The 21,254-nt window shown below is 32.8% G+C and overlaps 1 pseudogene across 1 annotated transcript in view; it reads left to right on the forward strand.

Moving 5' to 3' along the window:
• Nucleotides 1–9,551, forward strand: part of LOC143238531 (metabotropic glutamate receptor-like) — a 44,909-nt pseudogene extending 35,358 nt beyond the window's left edge. Inside the window, exons 3-4 of the transcript XR_013020627.1 lie at nt 4,273–4,459; nt 7,740–9,551. The product of XR_013020627.1 is annotated as a metabotropic glutamate receptor-like (transcript). The remainder of the gene's footprint in view (nt 1–4,272; nt 4,460–7,739) is intronic.
• The last annotated feature ends 11,703 nt before the right edge of the window (nt 9,552–21,254 follow it).

The raw sequence follows: 21,254 nt of genomic DNA on the forward strand, positions 1-21,254 counted from the left end.
AATAGAAGAATTATAGTTTACTCAGCCATTCATGACTTTAAACATTCTTACCAAGTTTTTGATTTCAAAATTAATAAGTTCATTGTACATTTGCCCAAATTTATTTGACCTATTATTTTAAATTATCCGATAACCCATTCATTAATTTAATAGCTTTATTATGTCCATCCATTCTATAAGAATCTAATTCTAAAACGACTAGCGACTGAAAAGAATCACACCAAAACTTTTTTTTTTACTTTTTTAATTCTGTTTCAAGAAATACCGCTTCCAGTCCAACTAATTTAATAGAAAATATTTATCTTAAATCGTTATTATTCGTCTGGTACTTGAGTAAGAAAGCTCATTTTCATACTATAATAATAGGTAGGGAAACAACAAAAATTCTTACTGATGGTTATAAATCATTATTTTCCTACTTTTATTGGCGATAAATAATTATACACCGGGCACGCTACCACACTCAACACCTTAATTTTTGAGATAGAACACTGCCAAAAATGACCACGCAGACAAATACCAATATTTTTAGTCTAATACTGGATAGCGTACAAATATAGCCTTACACATGTTTAACCTGTATAAATAAGTTCATTTCACATTGATCTGTTTAATTTTGTGTTCTATTGAATAAAAGGAGCAGAATGGTCATTTCTATATGAAATTGTCGCGTGAGCTGGAGCCTTATTAATCTGTTTGCCACCTGTGAAATATTACATCATTAATAAAGAATCATGTCGTTATACTCGATAACAGATATCGTATTTTATATTAGTAACCCCTTCCTTCATTTACTTTAGCGTTCGACTCGTAATCCGAGGGTCGCGAGTTCGAATCCCCGTCGCACCAAACATTCTCGCCTTTTCAGCTGTTATAATGTGACGGCCAATCCCACTATTCGTTGGTAAAAGAGTAGCCCAAGAGTTGGCGGTGGGTGGTGATGACTAGCTGCCTTCCCTCTAGTCTTACACTGCTAAATTAGGGACGGCTAGCGCAGATAGCCCTCGAGTGGCTTTGCGCGAAATTCAAAAACAAAACAAATCGTTTTCTTTAAAGTGGAGAGTCGTGGTTTTGACTTGTTTACACAAAATCGTGCCCCCCAGTAGCTCAGCGGTATGTCTGCGGACTTAAAACGCTAAAAACCGGGTTTCGATACTCGTGGTGGGCAGAGCACAGATAGCCTATTGTAGCTTTGTGCTTAATTCACCACAACAACAACACAAAATCGTACAAAAATAACAAAATCAAGCATATTTTCTTGAAGTAGAATGTACAGAAAGCCTCATCACCGCAAAAATACTTTTAATCAAGGATCTAACGTTGTCAGTGATTATAGAAATGAAATGCTGTAGACTGTTTTGTGTTTACGTATAGTAATAAATAAGGAAATGTTCAGACTATTTCTCTTTAACGAGGATGTGTATGTGTTTTCTTTTTAGCCAAACCACATCGGACTATCTGCTGAGTCCACCGACGATGTATTTGAATGAAACTAAGAAAAATAATTGAATCTTGCCCTTTTGGTAAAAAAGAAAGTAGACCCATGTATTTTTAGAGGTTTTATTTTTCTCCAAGAACAAATATCTAACGGTTCGTAAAAGGATTAAGAACATGTTTATTTATTAATACGTTTTTCTACAAGAAACTATTTCTTTGTTTAGCATAAAGTCGCAATGGGTTATCTGCGCTGTATCAGTTGTGGGAATCAAGCCCCGAATTTAAGCCCAAATCTTACCGTTGAGTCACCTATTTAATTTTTCACAATGAAATTTTCTCAATACAATGACCTCTCTCTGTATATTTCTATTAACATTTTTCTAGCCTTTGTTACTTAGTGGGCTTGTAAATTGATTATAATAAGCAGGCATTGTTAATTTTGTAAAAATCTTTAGTCCCCTCGAAGATTTCAAACAATGTCTTGCTAAGAACATATAACTTTGTTGTCGCTTTATAATGTTACTCAGAATAAAGTCATTTATCCAATGTTATAGTTATCCACATTATAAGATTAAATATGTTTATATATTTTGAATAAGGACTGAACCACATTCATTTATCCAGAAATGTCTCATACACGATGTTACGATCTGTGTTTCGTTTTACTTACATAATCACTTATGGTTACCACACAAGGTAATTTTGTAAACGTTCATATATATATATATACCATGTATGCCCTTATTTAATCAATAAACTATATTTTGTTCTTTCTCTTTTTCTATATTACTAACTACTGGGCGTGACCACTCCACCCAAACTTACCGAAATGCGTGGAATGTTTCCGCTAAACCGCATATGTTGCTTCAGAACATGGTTCTGAAAAATGGAAAATTTGACAATAAGAAGAAATGTTTGTCCATCTATCACGTTGTGATTGATAGAACGTAAATAAATCTGCTTCAGATTGCTACCCCTCCAGTGACACAGCAGCATGCTTACGGACTTACAGTGCTAAAAACTGGGTTTCGATACCCATGATGGGTAAAGCACAGATAGCTCATTGTGTAGCTTTGTGCTTAATTACAAACGACCATTCAGTTACCATCTTCTTCTTGAGATAATTTGGTAAAGGTTTTCTATTTGTTTGCATCTTCAATCATTTAGTGCTGCCATCTCTCAACAACAGATATAAACGAAATAATTTTTAAATACTTCCAGCTAGAAATACTCTGGATTTTATTACCTGTCTTACGTTTTCAAATGCATTTGAAATTTTAAACGAAGGCTGTTCAAATTACTTTGGGTAGAAATAGTTTTGAGTTTGATTCAGAAATTCGCACAAAGCCACCTGCGCTAATCGTCTTTAATTTGGAGTCAGCAGTGGCTATCGCTAACTCTTGTAATACTGTAATCGTGTACTGGGATTTCACCTTCACTCTTCACTTAAGGTGATGAGCGTAATTTTATGACAGTGAGACACAAACTCTGAACCCTCAAATTCACAGTCCAACATGCTTATCACTAGGCCACGCCCAACTCCGGGTGAAAATGAGATATTATGAGGGATTATTAGTAGTCCATAGATTAATGTTCTTTTCATCAAAGAGGAGTTAAATTAGCAAAAATATTAAATTTTGGATTTCTTAATGTCTAATGTTCAGTAGTGTTTCATTTCCACTTCTGATTCGTGATGATTACATTGCTACAAATATAATGTAAAATTGCAAAAAGTATAAAAGTTTTATCAAAACTTTCATTATTCAATCTATTTGAGTAGTTTCATACTAATCAGAAGTAGGAACCATGTTGGTTAGTCAAACAGTTGAAATCATACCTTGTTTCTCAACGTAGACTTTTTGTTTCATGTTTGTTTTATTGTAATCAACGAATATATTATTATTTAAAAAAAAAACATTTTGAACCTTTTACCTTTAATAACTTCTCAGTTCCTTTCTGTAGCATAAATATATGAAAACATATTTACTTTGTAGTCAGTAGTCGAGAAATAATTAATAATACTTCTTACACTTGTCTTCAGAATAACATATCATTATCTTCATATTCATTTTGTAAGGTCGTTAAAAAACTGTTTACCAGTTAATAACTGTTATGTTATTCTCCAAACAAATACACTTGGAATTTTAAAGGAAGTCATTAAAATATTCTTGAAGCAGGCAGTAAGTCAACAGCACACACCGCCAACTCTTGAATTACTCTAGTCGAACAGTATAATTTGACCATCACTGTCATAAAGCATCCACAGACTCAAATGTGCAGAACATTTTTTTTTGCAGGAAAGAGACTCGTATAATGGACTCCTACTGTGGAGTTTGTTACAAAACAGTTTCACATAACCATTTCTTGTAACATTAGCGTGCGTAATCGTGTGTTGTTTCTCATTCTAAGCAAACAGAAACCCAAACTGTAAACTTGTTTCAGATCGTATTATTTGAATTACATATCTTTTTCACTTCCTTTAAAGCTTTAACGTCAAGTAATATTTTTGTCCATGGACTGTAACATTTTCATTGAGTCAAGTAGTAAGCTATGCTTTAATAGTTCACTTCATTAAGGGTGTTTGCTTCATTAACGTTTTACATACTATTATATGAAACACTGTTTTTCATTAAACTACGTACAACTCAAAAAACCTACCAGTAGCAGAGCGACATATCTGCGGATTTATACTGATATAAGCCTAGTTTCGATACTTATGATGGGTAAAGCAAAGATATCCTTTTGTGTAACTTTGTAGTTAATAATAAGCCACCACAAAGCCTTTTTATTAGTTTATTAATCTTACATAACTCTGTTCTCCTTCTATCGTTTCAGGTTCAAATCACCACTTTGTGCGTGTCCATTTCTTTAAGCGCCTTTGTGGCGTTGTTCTGTTTATTCTCACCAAAGATTTACATCATAGTATTTCACCCTGACAAAAACGTGAGGAAACTCACAATGAATAGCGCCACCTATAAAAAGGCTCCTACAAGTAGTACATGTGGCACAACAACCAATCATGGTAAGGATACAAATTTAGACCAAGGTTTGTGTATGTTTTCTTTCTCAAAGTTCTTCCTCAGTTTATATAAAGCATAATATTGTTATAAACGTGAATTTTGTTAAAGGATGACAAGTATTTCGACATAATGACAATTTTATATATGAATTATGTTTTCGAAAAGCATAATCCAAAACCAAAACAAAAATCATAGAAATTCACGACTTATATAGTGCTTTCTTTGATATATTTAGCGATAGTCTGTTAGAAACTCCACTGTGGAACAAAAAGCTAAGGTTAAAAAGAAGTTTGAAAAATGCTTTTAGTAACATATATATTCCTAATATTATAAATATATTGATTATTATTCGCTAAAATAAAATTATAACACTATTAGAACAACTTTGTATAAATTATTTGTCATATAACATCATTTATTTGAATGTTTGAGTTTTCTCCATAGATCTAAGTGCACTGTTATACATGCTCTCATACTTGGTAGTTTTATAGACAAACTACCAGGCAGATCAGTATTAAATTCAAGTTTTAATAAAATTATTGTCGTGCGTTTTTCACGTGGAGCTTAAATATCTTTCTGTTGAAAACAATTCTGAAAGTTGACCTACATTTTCATATAAGAATTAGCTAATAATCTACTAGAAGACATAAGAATGATTCGATACATTGAATTGAATTTGCTTTGTTTTTTATGAAATGTAAACAAACACGAACAGTTAATTCTGTATATATATTAGTTGGTCCACGGTGAGAAAAAATAGAATAATAGAGCAATAAACGTATCAGTTCTGTATAAACAATAGTAATTATTGGTACGGTACAAAATTTAAAGTTAAAGACTTATAAATAAGACCGTTTTACTACATCAGTTCTAAGTTTGCTCAAAAAAATGTTTAATTTATCACATGATTTAAATACAGTAAGAAAATCATAAACAAAAACACTGGCTGTAAATTCTTGTTTATTTATTTTTGTTATTTAAACATAATAGTAAGTTCACGTAAGCGGATGTGAAGAAATCCGTAAAAATTGAAAAGTCGGTTTGTATGCTGAGAGTTGCTGGTTTTATCCACGTGACCTATTGTTGTATGACACGTGAAACTACATCAACAAAATGCTTATAGAAATATTTCAAATGTGAGGTCTATAATGATAAGCCTCAGAGAAAGTCATTAACAAGGTTATAAGCTCAATGTGCAAAAGTAATAATTAGATTATTCTTAAAACTGTACGGTATGCAGGCACTGAATTATATATATATGTATATCCCTAATAAGGAGACATTATAAGAACATAAAACTTAAAAAGTATGCAGGCATATATGTATATCCCTAGAAAGGTGACGTTATTAGAACATAAAACTCAACAGTATGCAGGCATATATATATCCCTAGAAAGGTGACATTATAAGAACATAAAACTTAAAAGTATGCAAGCATATATATATACATCCCTAGTATAGTAAGATGACATTATAAGAACATAGAACTTAAAAAGTATGCAGGCAATGAATTATATACATATATATATATATACCTAGTAAAGTGACATTATAAGAACATAAAACGTAAAAAGTATGCAGGCACTGAATTGTATATATATATATATATATATATATATATATATATATATATATATATATATGTATATATATATATAGATATATAGGGATATATATATATATATCCCTAGTAAAGTGACATTATAATAGCATAAAACGTAAAAAAGTTACTAAAAGTTCAACGTTTGGAAGAAGAAAAGACATATAATGTCTCTGTGTTCACACACAATCTAATATTTAGACATTGGTGATTTCAACGTTACGTAAAATGTTAAATGCTTCTTTTATTATTAATAACTGTAAAGGTATCATAACTATAATAATAGCCGTAAAAATAATTTGTGTAATTTTATATTTGAGTCAAATAATTTTAGTTCGCGAATACAAAATGGTAAGTCAATGTATATCTTAAAAACTTCAGTTTTAGGTCTTATAAATTTCCAAGATGGATGATGAGCTTAATGGGTCACAGTTTTATAATTGCACTTTTGACCACGAATCACAGAATATTACGTGTTTAAAGCATTTGATTTTACTGAATAAAAGCTTAATTGTAATTCTCTAAGTTTTAACAGATGTTACAGCTCACGTAAATATTTATTACTAACTATCGTTGTTGTTTTAATATTACAACTTAATATTGACTATTTCTTCTAACTTATATACAAATTAATAATTACCACGAGAACTTCTAAGTTACATCTAGTTTAAATGTCAACACAAACACTGAACTATAACCCTATCCATATAAACAGTTACCCATGAGTATAAACCAATAGGTTATGTATTGATTACAAATTTACACGGACACAACGTTTCATACTATCAGTAAACCTTTTGAAAATAGTCAGTTTTTCTATAAAGAAATGTAAAGAGGTCTCATCTACAATTATAAATAACAACACTAGAAATGAAATGGACAGCCAGGTTAACTTAGAATTGGTTCAGTGTGAAATGACCAAAAAACCAAGATCAGATACACTTGAAATATCCAAAACAGTGTCTTAAGAAAAATATTTATAACATAAATAATTCATTGTACTAACCAAAAAATGTCTTATCCAGATGAAAAGAGAATTCTTCCTTGTGACTCTTACCATATTTTTATTAATACTGAATTCACATTTTGCAAATCATTGCATGGGTATATCAAGTTTTCAAGAAGTATTTCTAAGGTCAGTAATTTTATTTGATAATTATTATATATTTTTCTTAAATTTGCATTAAGTATTTTAAATATTTTTGAAAACAAAAACGTTTCATCGTTATTGTTTTAGAAGAATTTAACGAACAGTTTTTTATTTCATATTTGTTGTTGTCGTTAAAAACAACAACAACTTATGGATAAATTTAAATTGTAGCAATATTCATTTTAATATTTAACAACCCTAACTCTCTGAAAGGTCGTCATTACAGAACGTTGCCAAAGTTTTATAAATTATGATTATAGATCAGAATTGTCACTTAAGTGTAATTTGTTTTTATTCCTAGAAATTTAAATTGCATTTAATTTTGCGAATTTAATATTTAAAAGAAATGTTTTTTGAGAATTTCAAAATGTTGAGATTCTTCATATATGGTTATACAAAAGGCCTTTCACATTTTGATTACTATTATAAAATAAACGCCACTGAGTAACACTTTTTTTTAACAACTTGTTTTATTTACGTACTGGAAGCAATATTTATGTTATTACATTTACTTTGTGTGTTTTGAGTCTAGGTAGTTCAGCAGAACAAGTTAAGTTGACCGTACAGACAACGCCATCTAGAATTCCAGCAGAAAGTGATCGAGACAGTCTGACTTCCTTGTGACAATTAAATAAATAATGCGCATTGTCCAAACTCAAATGACTTTGAAAAGATTCAGAGGTCTATTAGAATATTATTTACCTAATTATTTTGACCAGATTTTCTATAAAATGTACTTTACAGAAACAATTGTTTATTAGACCTACTCGTATATGGCCAACGGAAACATAATACATAAACTCTTCAAATGTGCTCTGCGATTGGTAACGTTGTATTCAAGTAGAATACAAAATTTATTCATAGTGGACGCAACGGTGTTTTATGTAGTATTATTCGTAAATCATCTACTAGTGATTCGTGAGCATTCGGTGTTGTGTATGTTGTGTCTTTCACACTCCTTTAAGTCTTCCTCGTGTAAAATGCTGAAATATCGAGGAAAAGTGCGCAATCTCATAATAAGTTGTATGTTTTCTGTATTACGCAAATAAGTACAATGAGTACTCACCTGCGAGTATTTCCAGGAATACTTCAAGATATTCTAAGCCCAATTCGTTTAATCATGACATATTGGAGTGTAACACCAGAAGTATGTTCTCCAAACTAGTAAGAATTTTTTAATCAAGAGTTATTATAGTATATAATCATTAATAATGTGTTCGAGATCAAGTAAAATCGCCTCTTGATGACATCCGGCTTTTTGTAAATATTTTGGGGCTCATTTGCAAAAAACTGGATGCCTGTCTCATTTTGAAGCCTAGAATTGGTTAAAATTTGATTTAAAAATATTACTTTTTTAAACCAGACAAATATACTGTTCTAGTTCTCCTTTTTGTCAGTTCAGAAACGGGTGTTTTGATTCATAAAAGAAACTTTAGATGTAGATTAGTATATACAAAAGAAAGGAGAACAAGATTCTCTGGTAGTATGAAAATATAAATAATGTACATATTAAAAGTGTTCTGTGACAGCACCATAAAGCCACGTTGTGTAAAAAATCACAAATTATAGTTATTATCATCAGCACATACCACTTGCCACTTCCACATTTAGTACATACAGGTGACTTTTTGTCAAGTATAACTGGCTTTTATTGTTAGTAGCTTTCGGTGCCACTCTATAAGAAACAGCATTGTTTCTAGTGATTACACGTTGATTGCTCTAAGCTTAAAATTTAGGCCAAATTGTTATTAAGTTACAAAATTTCCCATGCTTGATTAGTTAAGAGTGTGAGCCATTGTGATATCAGTAAAATATCAAAAGTGTTATTGCTATGGTTTTAGGACTTAACATGTTAAGTGTAATAAAATAACAGAAGCTTAATAAAAAAAATAGTTCGTTTGGCTTAGCTCTTGATGTAATGTTGAAGTTTTTGTGGTGTTATCAATAAACAACAACACACTCAAATATTATCCAACTTTTTTACAGGACATAAGAGCACTATAAAGTGTATTAAAATTTATTTTTTTCCAAATAAACTTTCTTTAGTTCTGTTAGAAAGAAACAAAAAGGTTGTATTTTGATCAAAGATTTGATTTCACAACTTTATCAGGGGTTAAAAGCCATAGCGTTGTAAATTAAGTTATAGTCGGATCTCAGCAATGATCCATGTAGTATCAGACATTAAGTAAAATAAACTTTTTTATTTGCTGTCAAAAGTCATTTCTTTGAAAAAATGAAATGTTAAGTTTCTCAAAAATGTAGTATTCATACACATTTTTATTACGTAATACGAAAATTTTTCAAGAGCACGAAAAGTTAACACATCACATAATTAAATGCTTAAGAATGAAAATATATTTCATAATCTTTCATTCAAAATATTAATTCATTATCAATAAAGTTCTAAAACATCTAATGTTTTCAACTTGTAGAAAGTTTTTTATTTTTTTATAAAGTCGCTAAGATCAATGTTTGATAATCGTATAAACATAAGTTATCAATTACGTGCAAATTTTCCTTGTTCTAACATTAAAATTTACTCTCAATCGAAAACAGTTTGCATGAAGAAGTATTAATTCATTTTTCAGGTTGGAGCAATAATTACTTATAAATATAAGATTCTAATGTTTCATTTTTGGTCAGTTGCTTAGTCATAATTAAAAAAGTTCATTGGGGTTTTTAATTTAAATAATAAAAAAATTATAAAATAAGTATTTTTCAATTTCAATTGCCTGTTATATAATTTAAATTTGTTAATAAATTTTATTTATTTAAATTATTATATGTTTGTTTGTTTGTTGTTGAGCATAAGGCTACACAATAGGCTGTCCGTGTTTTGCCCATTGCGAATACCAAACCTGTTGTAAATCCTCAGATTTTCTGCTGGTCCACTGAGAAGGGGGACTATCAGGTAATTTTACTTTTGAATGTTTCATTCATTAGTAATTAAATAATTTAAAACAGAAACATTTACTATCTTATTTTAAAATATCAATATGTATAATAGAACTAAACCATTAGTTTTACAGTGACGCTTATTGAAACAAAATATGGTGATAACATATTTTAAGTCCACGTAAAATAAGATACTGTCACGCGAAACAACATCAAAAAGTTAACTGATTGAATAATAATTACCACATGCTTAAAATTAAAAATCAACTAATGGATGTTTTCATAACTTCAAACATCTAATACTTTGTTCATAAATCAAAATACATGTATATTAATTTTAATTTTAAACCTGACAAAATATATCAAATAGAAACCCAAGTAACGTCCTAAATAATTTCTTTGTGTATTTATTTAAGTTCCAAAAAGCTACTAGAGGGATATCTGCGTTAATCATCCCTAATTTTGAATTCAAAGCAGCTAATCAAACTTAACAAAATATCTGAGACCAAGTAAAACTGAAAGTCGTGTTATGTATTATAATATATCTCAGACGAGCCTCCAACTTATTATGTTACGTATTACGATTTCAAATAGCCTGAAACTGGTTTAAACTTGAATTCTTAGAAGTTAATTAAATGCAGAGTTGTTGTACCACATTTACGATATTTGTCTACAAGGTAGATACACACATATGTCTTTCTCAATACAAATGTCCTCCGCTGGAACAGCGGTAAGTCTTCGGATTCACAACCCTAAAATTAGCGATTCAATGCTCCTTGGTGGGCACAGCAGATAGCCCTATGTGGCTTTGCTACAAGAAACGCACACACACTTAAAAAGTATATTTTAATATACAAACAATAATACAATTTATAATAACGGTTATTACAAACAGTTATTAGAACTAATGTTTATATACATTAGTTTTGCAAATTTACAGAGAATATTGCATCTTCTATCCGATCCGAAACTTCCTTAATATCTTATAGAGGGTTCACGACAAGAGAATTAATTTTGAGTTAATATAGATACAATAGGCTTAACTGGGAAATATCTGATCACACGTGAGTTTTTCACTGCTCAAGTAATATAGTCTCTAAAAATACTAACGTCCGATGTTAATCCGCCGAAGTTAAACGATCTGTAGTATTTGAAATCTTTAGACGTTCCTGGTCAAATATCTGTAGCTTCCCAATTAATAAGTGTTAATCACAGTTATAGCTTCCAAAGTTTATAGTATACCAACTGCAGTAAACAAACAATATCTATTGTCTCTTATGGCGTTGTGTCACTTAATTTTACAAGCTTGAGGTGGGAGTTTCTAGAAATTTCAGCTAAGGCTAGTGCTTTCGTAAAACATATATTGTTGATTCTTACACTCTTATCCCGGTAGGACATCGATAAGTTTTCGGATTTACACTGCTAAAATCAGGTGCTTCGATTTCACTCGGTGGATACAAGTGATAACCTGCTGTGGTCTTGCTATAAAAAAAAAAACACACACATACTTTCTTACACTTGAGAATTTTCTACAAGTTTAGTAAATAGGCGGGAATTTCGAAATACACATTTAACAGAGTAAGTTACACGCATTTCTAAATATATGTTTAACTGAAAAAACATTGATGTTAAACTAAGTATAGTAAATCCGTCAAAGTCGGCCCATTCCACAGCTTCACCCGCAGCAGCATGAACCTGGAAAGTACAGGATAAACAAAAAACAAAATAAAAAGACTACGAGTGTTAAACTAAAATAACAGTTAGGGTAGTCAAAACACACCTGACCCTTCCAGATCTGCACGAGCCTACATTCCGACTATGATCCGAGTGAATGATCCAAAAGCTGAAAGGGTGAACATCAGATGTGACTCAGAGATTGAGAGTTTAGTACAATAACCACCAGACCATGGTCAGGCTCTTATAAATCACAAGCAACAAACTCAGAAAATATTTGTAGTACTAATTATTTTAAATTCATTGAATCCAAATGATTTTATCAATTTTGAATAACGTTAAAATTTCCACAAAACAAATTAAAACAGAAATACAGCATTAAACGATAGTTATAAGAATGAATTTCTATATCATTTTATACAATGTTAAAGTTAAAAATAATGCTTCTAACAAGTCTTTCAGTAGTTTCTTATAATCTTGTGAAATAAGAAAGACTGAAAGTAAACATGTTCATAAGCATCGATATTTTGATCGATCACGAAATACTATTAAACAGGTAATAGTAATTAATTCTTAGAACGTGAGATCTGCTATAGAATTTGTTATAATAGTATGAAACAAATCAGGCTATAATAGTTTGAAATACGTTTATGCTATCAAACCTAGTAAGATTGTTAATAATAATTGCTATGAATTATTATTTTTCAAATTATTGTTTATTATTGTAACATTTCACTACATTGTTTCTTTAATTTCATAAAAAATACGTTACTTTGCTTAGATTTAAAATAAAATAAAATAAACTATAAGCCATCTTGATATATAATATAGATTTTGGTGTGTAGTTAAGCACAAATATACAGTTATGACAGAAAGTGTTCGTACCCCTGCGTCCCGAGTAGTTTTTTGCTCGTAACTTAAAAAGTATCACGATTAGGCTAATAGACGTAAAATATATTATAAATATTATACTAACACACATCTACATAAATTTTTATGTAAATTAAACGACAAATAAACTGTTTGTAAACAAAACCAAAAATAGGAGGAGCAGAAAGTGTTCGTACAGTTCAGAACGTGTGAAGAAACTGATATTCCCGTAAACATTTTGTTTAGTTTGGCGAATAAAGTACGTTATACCATTCCAGAACTAAACACTGGGTTCATAATTATTGGAATTTAGCCAGCAAAAAATGTACTTCCGGCAATTTAGCGCTGTCTCCGTCATTATCTGCTTGGTCATCATGGCGAACAGGAAACAACTGTCCTGTGATTTAAAAAACCAAATTATTGTAAAATACAAGTCTCGTGTGTCTATTTCCGGTACTACACAACTTAATGTGCCGAAATCTACTGTTCAAAGCATAATTGCCAAGTTTAAGCTTACAGGATCAACTGCTAACCTTCTTCGTTCCGGACGCCCCACCAAAATTCCAGAGAGAACCAAGAGGAAGGTTCTCAAAGAAGTTAGTAGGAACCCTCGTTTAAAACGTAATTACATACAGAAACTGGTAAAAGAAACTGGGGTTGAAGTAAGCATCTCTACAGTTACGAACATATTACGTTCTTCTGGGTTCAAAGCATGCCGTCCTCGTAGAACTCCATATTTCAAGCCTCTTCATTTAGAAGCACGATTGAGGTATGCAAGAAAGCATGTAGATAAACCCTTTACCTATTGGAAGGGTATTCTTTGGTTAGACGAGACTAAATTTGAGCTTTTCGGCCACAATGATGTTCGCAATATTTTCCATAAGAAGGGAGAACGAAATCTTCTAAAGAACACTATCCCTACAGTTAAACACGGAGGTAGCTCGATCATGCTATGGAGTTTCTTCAGCTCTTCTGGCGTAGGCAGCCTTCACTGCGTCAACGGAACCATAAAAAAAGAAGAGTACGTTGATATATTAGGCACTTATATCAAGAATGATGCTCGGAACTTGTGGCTTGGGGGTCGTTGGATCTTCAAGTACGACAATGACCCTAAGCACACATCGAAATATGTGTAATCCTGGTTGCAGAAAAACCATATAAGCGTTCTGGAGTGGTCATCGCAGTCACCCGATCTCAACCCAATTGAAAACGTTTGGCATGAGTTGAAGACCAGAGCTCATCAGCGTCATCCGAAAAACTTGCAAGAATTGGAGGCCTTCTGTTAAGAAGAATGGAAAAAAATACCAGTCGAGTACTGTCAAATGATCATGGAGAGCTATGAGAAGAGATTGGGCCAAGTAATTCACCTGAAAAGCTACTCAACCGACCATTAAAGTAGACGCACGAACACTATCTGCCTCTCCTATGTTTGGTTATTTGTTTATAAACAGTTTATTTGTCTTTCAATTCACCTAAAAATTTATGTAGATGTGTGTTAGTATAATATTTATAATATACTCTACTTTCATTATCCTAATCATAATAATTTTTATGTTATAAGGACAAAACTACTCACGACGCAGGGGTACGAACACTTTCTGTCGTCACTTTACACGTTGGGCTATCTGTTCTGGCTATCATAGGTATTGACACTCGATTTCGAGTATTGTATGTCCATAAACATAAAGCTGTGCCACTGGGGATCATCCCTTCATTTACTTCCTTTTTGGTTAGTTTTTCTTTACTTGTTTGCTTATTGTTTTTCTAAATCAATTAAGGGGGCTAAATAAATTTATGATGTTTGTTACAAGAGCAAAGGTACACAATGGGTTATCTGCATTTTGTTCCCTGTAGGTAATCCAATCCCAAATTTTGAACTTATGAATAATATTTAGCATCACTTAGCAATGAAAATGTGTGCTAAATGCATCTACACGTGCTACTTTGTGAAATGTAACAACCGTATTAATGTAGCAAGAACTCTCGAATATTTACAATAAAAATATTTCCAAGTTAACAATTAAACAAAAAATCAGAAAATTATTTCTTTGTTACTAACATTTATCATTCTCTAATTTAAGCTAGTGCATTAACTGCTGTATTTACTGATTACAGTAAAGAACAACAAACATTAAATATAGCTAAACATACAAGCGAAACCAATGATAATCATTGACTTATAAAACCTTGCAATAAATTTATGGACCATTTTTCTCCCGATATTCTTAAATCTTTAAGCAAGTGAAAGTAATTTACAGTAAGGAACTCCAACTTATAACTAAAATATACAAATACTTCCTGCTGGGTATACACATCTTAAACTTACATAGCTTACATCATATGTAATCCCTGAAACAGAGAAATTAAATTATGTTTAACAACTAGTATTTCTGACTAATCTACGAGATACACATACACTTCTAAACTGTGTTTTAAAACATGGGAACACTTAAAAACTTACACCCTAACATTGTGACTGTAGTCAGAAAAATCAATAACAAAGTACCGAAGATAATAAATATGATTTTGAAACTGATCTGCACGTGTATATAATATTTTAAAAAACTATATTTACATTTTCAAGGGCTGAATTACCATGGTCAAACAGTGTTAATTACAATGAACATAATATATTTTATTAAATAGAGTAATATTAATACACTATAGTACCCTAGAGCGGCTTATCAGTAAGCTTGAGAGCTTATAACACTGAAATTCAGGGTTAGATTTCTACAGTTTACACAGCTCTAGTACATTGTTTATAGTTTTGTGTTTCAAAAATAAACAAATATGTCTGGCTCATTTGTTATTTATTTAGTTAATAGAGTTTTCTGCATAAATATTCATACATTTATTTATCAAGTTCTGTTTGTTCATGTGTATCACAGAGCTATATAAAGAGATATGTGTGTTTTGCTCACCACGGGTATTGAAACCCGGTTTTTAACGTTCTAAATCTGCTGATATACTGCTATCCACTGATTGGCTGTTTAATAAATACATGGATAATAAAGCGATATAGTTGAGATTTTTGCATTTTTTTCATCACCTTCGGAAACGAATTACTTATTTTTAACTTTTCGTCAAATGTCAAAGCTAATTATTAATGAATAAGCCATTATTTTCAAGTAATACATACAGAAATGTTTAACTGTTTTATCTCTACAATCGGGCCCGGCATGGCCAAGCGCGTAAGGCGTGCGACTCGTAATCCGAGGGTCGCGGGTTCGCGCCCGCGTAGCGCTAAACATGCTCGCCCTCCCAGCCGTGGGGGCGTATAATGTGACGGTCAATCCCACTTTTCGTTGGTAAAAGAGTAGCCCAAGAGTTGGCGGTGGGTGGTGATGACTAGCTGCCTTCCCTCTAGTCTTACACTGCTAAATTAGGGACGGCTAGCACAGATAGCCCTCGAGTAGCTTTGTGCGAAATTCCAAACAAACAAACAAACAAAAATCTCTACAATCGAAAAAGATTGAATAAAGGAAGAAGGCAAATTATTGTTTCATCCCAATACATACCCTCAGTGGCAGATCGGTATGTCTGCGTACTCACACTGCTAGAAATCGGGTTTCGATACTCGTGGTGAGTAGACCACACGTAGCCCATTGTGTATTTTTGTGCTTAATTCCAAACAATCAAAACATTTTTTATTTTGTATTTAAAATTAGGCGTAAGCACTGGAGAGCATAATCAAAACGAAATCCAACAGATACTAAGATAGTATGTATCAAAAGCGACCGAACTTAGAAACGCATCTCAGTTTACCGCAGCAGTAAATTCAATTAAGATACGTACAAACCTCTAGTTGAACAGAAACAAAAAGAACTAGAAATATCAATAAAAGTTATACTAAATTTTGAATGAATAGAGCGTAATAGAAAACAGAGAAATGTTTCAACAGACAGTGGGCTATTCATACCAACTGACAATCAAACGAGACCCGGCATGGCCAAGCGTGTTAAGGCGTGCGAATCGTAATCTAAGGGTCGCGGGTTGGCATCCCCATCGAACCAAACATACTTGTCCTTTTAGCTGTGGGGGCGTTATAATGTGACGGTCAATCCCATTATTCGTTGGTGAAAGAGTAGCCCAAGAGTTGGCGGTGGGTGGTGATGACTAGCTGCCTTCCCTCTAGTCTAGTATACTGCTAAATTCGGGACGGCTAGCACAGATATCCCTCGAGTAGCTTTGTGCAAAATTCAAAAACAAACAAACAGATAATCAAATGGGAAATTATCTTTTGATTCTGTCTCTCAGAGTCATCCACCAGCAAGAATTTACAATGACGATTTAAGCAATGGTTAAGAAGAAACAAAGTAAGGAAAAGTACGAAAATAAATAAATTAATAAACAAATATTAGAATATATATATCAACAAGTATAATTTGGATTAGCGAACCTAGTGAACAAGAATTTAAAAAAAATGTTGTTTTTTGTTCTGTAATGTTTACAAATGTTTCTGAGCGACAAGCGACAAACATTAATATACGTTTTGTTGTTGTTTTTTCCAAAATTTTTGCAATTACGTGAAACAAAATAATACATAGCCTAGAAGTGTCAGACATGGCTGTATGATATGTAGGTTTTCAACTTTTTCATTTGGTCTGTTTCTATGCATTTTTGGTATAAACACCTGATCAACTATGTGTTTAGTTTGACAAAAATACATCTGCAGGAAAGAAAAGAAAAGTGAATAAGCAAGTATTCACACTGTTTGTTTCACTGAATTATATTATATTAAAAATAGTTTTGAACTTAACACTACATGTATTTGTTTCCCTCTACTTAAAATTTCGTCCCGCTTTCAAGTTCATACTATTCTAGTATTCCATATTCAGTCCTATTATTGTTAAGCAGACCTACCTTCTACTTTCGCAAAAAATTAATTTAACTGAAAGTACCACAAATAAACAAGGAAAATACTGGATTACATTTACCCTGAGTTTTTATTGAATGCCAATAGCAACAACGCGAATTTTAATCTTGGAATAGACTTTTAGTTTAGAAAGTCTAAATTAACTGAATTTTATCAGTTATTATCAATTTTTTGTGATGCCTCAAACAATAAGTAAGAAGAGTTTGGTGGTACCTCCCTAGATGCCACCACAGTCACTACCCAATGCCGTTTTAGATGGCATCCCAAATATTATTAAAGAGATGCGTGTTGTAGCTGGAGGTGAGATATGTAAACTACCAGAGTACGTGATGAAGTGATATCGTGGTATTGGTATTTTATTACAATTATCTAAATAAATACCTGCATGTAGAAATATTACAAGAAATATTTCATAGTGATTTTTAAATGCAATTGTATAAATGTGTGTTTTTCTAATACTAAAGCCACATCGGGCTATCTGGTGTGTCCATCGAGGGGAATGGAACCCCTGTTTTAGTGTTGTAAATCCGAAGACTTACCGCTATCCAAGCGAAGAGCTTGTATAAATGAATAAATTAAACAAAGAGTACAACAATAAAAAACATAAAGACAATGAGGTTTGGAGACAAAGGATCTGGTCTTCATGTTAGGAATTCGTGAGTGTTGGTTTATCTGTAATAACTGATCAGAAAACTATTATTGGAAAATGTAGTATACGTATGCTTTTCATTACTACCAAAGCAGGATTTAATTTGGAGGTTTTATGAAACAGGTGAGTTTGCAATACAATTTTGGCCCCTTAATGGCACAGTGGTATGGAAAACAAAATGCAATTTTGTCTGGAGTTTTCAATAAAGCATACTGCAGAACGTAATTAGACTTGATCAACTTCAAATATTCATGAATGTGTGATGTTAACAATAGTAAATGCAATTCACAAATAATGCCTTAGATATTATAGTATATCCATATAAATGGTGTACCCACTATTTTATTTGATTGTGATATGAATATTTGCAGTCATACAGATTGAAATATCATTAATAAGCAAACAGTTCCACTTTCTTAAACCTTTTTGAAGTCTCGACCTCAGTTCTCCAACCAGATGGTTGGAAGGATAATGAGGCCGAAGTCAAATTGTATAAAATGCTTTCTAGTTGTCCCTGAGGGCAGCATAGCCACAAGTTGTTAAACAATCAGAGAACTGCCGAAGTCTAGGAATCATGGAGTTCTCAAATTCCCAGGGTACATGTTTTACAGGAAATCATATATGTGAGTTAATCCAAATCTGTAGAAATATCATTTTACCCATGCCTGAAGTTATAACTGATGGTCGTAGCTACATCTTATGACCCACATTTAACCTGTACAGTTAGTTGAGCTTTTGTCCATTTATAATTTATCTAACCTTAAATTTGAATTTGTCATTTCAGTATTTAAGATTATATATTATCAAAATTCATCCTATCTGTTTTTCTCAAGCCCTGCTTTTCTGTCCTTAATAAAACATTTAACAACCACAGATTATTCTTCTAATTATGTGTAGTCCGGAATGTCCGACAATTTTTATTTAGTAAAGGGCCTGAAACCATAGGCCAAACCTTGAAGACCAGTCTTATCATCTCTGTAGATGAACCCTATATGAAAACGCATTTCTGGTTGATGCATCTGATATAGCAGCGCTCAAGACATGCATAAACAAGCTGGTTCCGAAGCTGCCAGTAGCAGAACAACCTCTGTTAATCACAGAAGACCAGGCCATAACCAGGACTGAATAATTCTTTTAGTACTGAAAGACTGATACATTCATCCAATATTGCCACTAAACTTCTCAATGGCCAGAATATATACCACTGTTGACGTTGACCAAAAATGAGGAGAAACTTATAAAGTAATAGAATCCAGTAACTTGTCCCGTCAGAAGCTTTGTCATCATCATCCAAAGACAATGCCAGGCGTTATCATATCTCAGAAAGGACTATTTCATCCCAAAGCCAGAGGCGAAGGCTTATGTGTTGTTTCGTTTATCATGAGGGGTGTTCAAATTCCTGAAATGTGAGGCTAAGCTAAAGCTCAAGAACATTCTGTCCTATATGGAAACAGCATCAACAACTAACCATTCTTGACGAGCTAAATGGCACACGACTATCCCTTTCTCAAATCGCAAGTGAGAGACCTCCACATTGAGGGCCAGGAAACCTACAACTGGAAGATCCCATAAACCGATGCTGTGGTGATAATGGAGGTACTACTAGTGAAGATATCCTGGGAACTATCCTTAAAAAAGAGAAAACATGAATTACTGACTACACCATCTAAGATGATAGAAATTGATTCACATTAGAACAAGTGTTCTTAATGAAATGACTGCAGAATGAACGAAGGCTCAAACTCTCTAAAACCAGAAGAAGCATTGGCTAAGGGCAAACCCATTCATCTCTATACGAGTAGGAGATCTAACACTTGCAGGTCAGTTTAGCCAAAATCAAACGAGCACTAGGGAAAGACCGAAATTGCCTACAAGTGTCGATTGTAACCAGTTTCAAAACAGCTACAGCTATAAAACTGCCGGTAGGGTTAAGAAAGGCAGAATGATGTCTTGAACATTCTCTGAGCTGAGTTGTATATACTATGTATTTTTTTTAATTTATTACAATTTGAAATGTATATTATGTATGTATATATACACTGCTGGCCAAAATTTAATAGGGAAAATGTGAACACTATGAAGTTAGCTTAAATACTAGCTGGTCAAAAGTTTAAGGCCATACTGAAACGAAGCGTAAATCGGTAAACACGTAATGAAATTTAGTCATTTGTGTTCAAGCATTAGCGTTGTCAACATCTCCCACTGACATCTCCTGTGTTACATTGGGTAAAAACATGACAAAAGCTAAAACGTTGACAGAGTTTGAACGTGGCAGAACTGTCGAGTTGTAAAAGCAAGGCATCGCTCAACGTGCCATTGCTGGTGAGATTGGGCATAGTAAAACTGCTGTTGCACATTTCTTAAAAGGCAGTTAGGGATACGGAACGAGAATTTCAAGTGGTCGGCCCAAGAAAATTTTGCCAGCGTTGAACAGGAGGATTCGACGGGTTGTCCAGCAAGACACCAGCCGATCGTCGAACCATATTAAGGCCCTTACTGACACAGAATTCAGCTCAAAAACAATAAGACGGCATTTACGAGAGAAAGGCTTTAAAAACCGTAAACGTCTTCAAAGGCCACGCCTCCTTCAACACCAAGAAACACCTCTGTTAAATTTTGCTGAAAAGCACCAAACATGGGACGTAGAAAAGTGGACGAAGGTTTAGTTCTTTGATGAGAAAAAATTTAACCTGGATGGTCCAGATGGCTTCCAACGTTACTGGTACGATAAGGATATCTCACCGGAGACATTTTCTACACAACACAGTGGAGAAGGTTCCATCATGATCTGGGGTGCTTTCTCCTTCCATGGAACTATGGAGCTTCAGGTTATACAGAGGCGTCAAACAGCAGCTGGTTACATAGGCATGATGGAGAAAGCATCTATATTGACTGAAGGCCCTCGCTTGTGTGGAAATGACTGGATCTTTCAGCAGAACAAAGCTGCAATCCATAATGCCAGCAGGACAAAGGACATTTTCAGGGCGAATAAGGTGATTTTTTGGACCATCCAGCATGTTCGTCGGAACTGAAACCCATTGAAAATGTTTGGGAGCGAATGGCAAGGGAAGTCTATAAAAATG

The sequence above is a fragment of the Tachypleus tridentatus genome, chromosome 13 (genome assembly GCF_004210375.1).
Source record: "Tachypleus tridentatus isolate NWPU-2018 chromosome 13, ASM421037v1, whole genome shotgun sequence".
Lineage (NCBI taxonomy): Eukaryota > Metazoa > Arthropoda > Merostomata > Xiphosura > Limulidae > Tachypleus > Tachypleus tridentatus.